At 53.3% G+C, this 5,343-nt stretch overlaps 1 protein-coding gene across 1 annotated transcript in view; it reads right to left on the reverse strand.

The window, feature by feature from the left end:
- LOC105564264 (synaptic vesicle membrane protein VAT-1 homolog-like) overlaps positions 1-5,343 on the reverse strand; it is a 34,877-nt gene that overhangs the window by 27,874 nt on the left and 1,660 nt on the right. The window lies entirely within an intron of this gene.

Consider the following 5,343-nt stretch of genomic DNA (forward strand, 5'->3'; position numbering starts at 1 on the left):
CCGACACCGACCTAAGTTTTGCGACGAAATCGTAAACGGTTACGACAGTTTTTCCACCCGGTCCTTAGTTTTAGACTCTCCTTTCTCTATTATAAGGCCGCTCGCAGTTGATATCATGCCCAGCGGGTTTTTTTTAACACGCGCGAAAGAAACCGAAAACAGAGACCGATTAATCGCGTTGCGCGGCCGCGTCGAGATAAAAACGATAACGTAGCACGGCAGTTTATTTCCAAGTTTCGGGCAAAACATTCCTCTCCGACGTCCGTGCACAATAATGACCTGTACGTTACAAGCAATAATTTTCAGTGTGATTCACCCGACGGTATACGTACGCACCGATAGATCTATGGGATGTCCGTATTGATCGAACCACACCCGTATTTCCTACACCCTCTACCTCGCTTCCACCCTTCCTCCCTTCCACCCCGCCACCCCGACACGCACGCGGATGTCAACGTAAATGCGTGCGCACAGAAATCGACGTGATCGTCCGCAGTCGAAAAGCTCCAAGTCGCGCGCATTGATTTGTCCTTAATTTTAATCGCGCCGGGAAGATCGTTCCGGAGAATCTGTGAGCGAGCGAGTCGCCGCAGCGTTATTACTCGCGATAGGGATTTCAAGATTTCTCGAACGTCATCGTCGCCAACGATACCCATAAAAGCGCGTCCACTTCGGGACTGGACTTGACGTCGACAGCTGCGATGCAGCCGGGCACTTATGCACTCTGCGATCATTCCACGAGTGACATTACTGTCGCGACGCTACTGAGACCGAGGCTGGTCGCAGAGGCCAAAAAATGCAAAAGTGTTAAGGATTATCTTAACCCTTTCACGACCGCTCGGACGTTTAAGGCCCGGTTTCTCCAACGTCGCTTAACTTTAAGCTTAGCTCAATTCGCTCTTTGTCTTTTTCCAACTGTTACTTTAGAAAAAGACGAACATGAATTATACTGATTGTGAGATTAAAGTTAAGCAACGTTTGGTGAAACCGGGCCTAAGTCCCACTTACTTTTTTGCCTCTCTGGTTCCCTGGGATGCCGGTCCCATTAAACTAATAACAATAAACAAAAAGAAATTCGGTCACGAAAAGGTTAACGGGAATCGGAACGTAATAGTCCAAGCTCCTGAAGATTCGAAGATCTAAATGAAGCCTGATCTACAATGTGCTCTTTGCGATTAGAAAACATTCTATTTTGTATAACCGAATCAATACGCTTAAAAAAATTTCGTCGACAACGTACGATTGTATAATGTATGATGTACAATCGTACCAACTTGCACAAATTTTGTAAACGAATTTATTACTCACAAAATAGAATTCTGAACGCAAGAGGCACATTGTAGATCAGACTCAAGCGCTCGAGGCTCTAACGAGGCGAATCCCGAAAGATTCGACGACCAGCGAGTTCACACCCAGGGAAAAAGTTTGTTAGAAATCACAGAAATAGATTTGAATTTTGATCATACATAGGCTTTCAGTTACTTTCAAAGACATGATTTCTTTACCTTAACCAAAATGTTATATTTGATCGAGACTGGAATTTCCAAGAGAAACTCATATCTACGTCTGCAAATCTAGCAAATGTTTCAGCAGAAGTAAATAAAACCGAAGTATAATAGATTCAAAGAAATGTGATTTCAACGTGTCTCATCTGTTTAACCCGACTAGATCTTTTTTTCTGATTACGGGACCTGCGGAGTCCGAGGACGCGGGAGTCTCCAGGCTCGAGACCCTCCGCGGATCGCGATCAATTAAGAGCTGCGAAGCACTTCTTCTTCCTCCCCCGCGTCTTATCAACGGCGCAGCTGGTACGAGCTCGCGCGGACAACAATTAAGGCCCGCGCTATGCCGTCTATGCGCAAACAGCGCGCGAACGAGCGGCGATATCGCGCCGTAGGTGGACGCGCGTCGATTCCCGGCGTATTTGGAATCCACGGCGGGCGAAAGCTCGCAACGCTCGCGCTTTCGTGGAAGCGTTCGCTCGATGAAAGGCGCCATTGTATCTGTCCCGTCCCGAGTTTATCATGCTAATGAGGTCTTAATATCGCGTTATGGGAAACTTTCAACGGATACCATTCAGCGGACGGCGATACGCCACCGCGATCCGCGCTTCTCTCTCTCTCTCTCTCTCTCTCTCTCTCTCTCTCTCTCTCTCTCTCTGTCACTCTCTTCCCTTTTCTCTCCCGCTCTCTTTCTCTCGCCGTGCTTTAAGGCGTTTCCAACACTCGCCTTTCATCGCGCGCACGCCTTTTTCCCCCCCGTTCGCTTCCAATTTCTTACAGAGACGCCTCGAAGAGAGAGAGAGAGAGAGAGAGAGAGAGAGAGAGAGAGAGAGAGAGAGAGAGAGAGAGGGTGTAGTCGCGGAATGTAAAAAGAGATTACAGAATACTGGGTGAACTCCGCTCCGAAATGACACAAATGTTTATATATACGTCCTCGCGTGTTCCTCCGTTGGCGAAAGAAACGGCCGTGCAAACGGGAATGCGTTATTGGGTTCTCGGGGCCCCAAGCCCCTCGAGTCGGGACACGCGGAGTATCCAGAAAAAGTGGCCCCCCGAGCTCGCTCTCTTTCGTCGTCGGGAATATCTATTATACATGAAATAAGGTGGTTCATTGGACTTTATGCTGTCTCACTGCAGACACGAGCGGAAGGACTGTTTTATTCAGGAGTAATCGCCCATTTCCTTCGGCGGATAGATTCAGCGTGAGTAATCAAGAACGAGATACGTAGAATGCGGGAAACTTGCCCGCGGAAGCGCGATCGCTCAGTAAAAGTTCTACGCCGAGACGGATACCGAGTCTCCCGTAGAAAATTTCGACTCCGGCCTTGCCGGTTTCCGTCGCGAATCACTTTTAGGAAGACGTCGTCACGGGCGAATTAAATTTCCGCGAAATTTCGCGCCGTCGAATTTCCGAGAAATTCTCTCGCTCCCTTTTCCACTGGGAATTTAGAGCAACGTAGAGACTCCTGCTGCGCGACAGAATTAAAAAAAAAAAGAGTATACGACAGTTCGCGAGGTATGGGTTGTTAAAAGAAAAGTATCGATCCAAATTGTCCCCGTGTATATATCCACGCGCTTTTAACGCTGCCTCCGCTTTCGGACGCGACATCTTAAATTCGACATTTCCTGCGACGAATAACCCTTTCACTACAAAGGGCGCGTGTGTACGCCCAAATGGAGTTGACGCTCACACACGAGGCTAAAATGGACGGAGCGCCTCGGGCCGACGACGGCGAAGATAAATCGGGGGAAAAAAAGCAGCGGACCGACCGCCGCTGTAAACATTGCATTCGCGTAATTAAATCACGCGATAAAAACACCCACAAACTCCCCCTCCGCCCCCTCCCTCCCCCTCGTATAAATTTATGCTTCTCGGAGCCGGCGTGAATTTGCGTCTTCGAGAGAGGCGGCCGAGACTACGGCGTATAAAAGAGGGAAAGAGATAGCGTGCTATCGGCTCGCTGCCGCGGGGGCATTTTATCGAAACGGCGAAGCACTGAAACGGCACTTTATTCCAGTGCGCGACGACGCGACGACGGGGGTGCGCGCTCTCGCAGCTTAACGAACGCGTCTGCGGCGGGGCAGACAAATTTATTCGCCGGCATTGGCAGCGTGATATCTTTCTATGGGGGCCCATTTTCTCATCAATCCCAATAGCTTTTATAAAACGTGACTCACGCGTGAAAAGGTCCCCGCTCGCGCGCAAGCCTTTGGCGAATCCGAACGTTCGCCGTCTCCCCCGTGCACCATCGCCGGTCGCCGGCTGTCCCTGGCCGCCGCGAGATAAAGCCCCGGGGCTCTCTTTCAGGATATGATGCACGCGCACGGGGCCGAGCGGCTTTTCGACGCGTCCATTTCGCGAGTGAACTCTTGGACAATTACGCGGCGGGACCGACGGATGATGTCCATTAATTTGGAAGCGGAAACCCCGCTATCTCGTATTAGGCGCCTGTCTCGTAACAGAGGACTCTCCTTCTGTTTTACAATCGAGAACTCGAGCCGGCTCCTCTCGCGCGCGCGTAACGTAACGAACGCCCGATCGAGGGCGTCGCGACGCGCGAATTCGCGCGCGGCAACGCCCGCGTTTCGGCAACGAATTGATTGGCCGACCATTGACGATCGAGCGTCGATCGGCGGCCGCGCGCGTGGCGAGCGGGAGGCGAGGCGAGGCGCGGCGAGGCGCATCGATAAATTCGACTGTGAGAATGCAACTCCGCGGGCCCCGGCGGCCGTTAAATCGTTATTCGGCTGTGTGTCTTTTGTCACGCCCCCCTGCGCTTTGTACCGTCGTTAAGCGGCTACGGGCGCAGCGGGCGTCGAGTGTCCGCTATCAAGCGTTGTTTTTCGACCGTTTAGCGCGTCTCTCGGAGCGCGATCGATGCTCGCGCGGACGAGGAACGGCGTCGGCGTCGACGAAAGTTTCACGCACGGCGGTCCAACGAGGCGTGGATGGGCCGCACTTCTACACCCGTGCTCCTCAATTCCCACTCGTTTAGACGATTAGGATCGCAATTACGTAGCCGCCGGCGAACCGGGGCGGCCCGCATGTCGCGCCGCCGTCGTCCAGGTTTTTCGTAAATCTATATCGTGGGAAAGCGGGACGCGAGCGGGGAAAGCGATCTGGTAAAAGGTTGAACGCCGCTCGTGACAAAAGGGAGGAAGTCGTCTAGCTGTTTCGACGCCCGAGCGAGAGAGAGAGACCCTCGTTGCCTCCTCTCCGGCGCGGCGTAGCGCGACGAGCGTGCGGCCGAAACGCGGGGCAGCCCCGAGTCGAATCGCGTGCCGCACCCCGCCGCGTATTTTCGTGACAAAGGTCCCACGACGAGAGCGAGTATGTCCATATGGGCGGCCGCGCTCGCGCTCCGCGAACGTGACCTTCCGATTCCCCCCTCCCCCCCCCCCGACTCGTTTGGGAGATTTCAACGAAAACACGAGGTGGAAATTTTCGGTCCCGGTCCCGCTCGACTCGAGGGCCCCAGGACTCGCACCGGGAGACGGAAAAACAAGCGGGTATCGCGCGCGTCGATCGACCGAATCGGCGAGTTCTCTCGTAGCGGGAGGGGGGGGGGGAATTTCGGATTATCGAAAGCGCAACGGCACACGCGCGGACGCGGACAATGGCTCGCTCTCGCTGACGGGCGCGGTGTTCCGCAGGCCGGTCAAACTGCGCGAGTTCGAGACGCTCCGGCGGTTTAATGGGGAAAATATGGCCTCTATCGGCGTTCCATCTAACGGCTCGGTGCGCGGCGCTGAACCGTTGCGTAGGGAATATGGACCGGGAGAGAGAGCGAGAGAGAGAGAGAGAGAGAGAGAGAGAGAGAGAGAGAGAGAGAGAGGAGAG

Source organism: Vollenhovia emeryi, unplaced genomic scaffold (genome assembly GCF_000949405.1).
Source record: "Vollenhovia emeryi isolate VEMERY1.0 unplaced genomic scaffold, V.emery_V1.0 DF939167.1, whole genome shotgun sequence".
NCBI classification, from domain to species: domain Eukaryota; kingdom Metazoa; phylum Arthropoda; class Insecta; order Hymenoptera; family Formicidae; genus Vollenhovia; species Vollenhovia emeryi.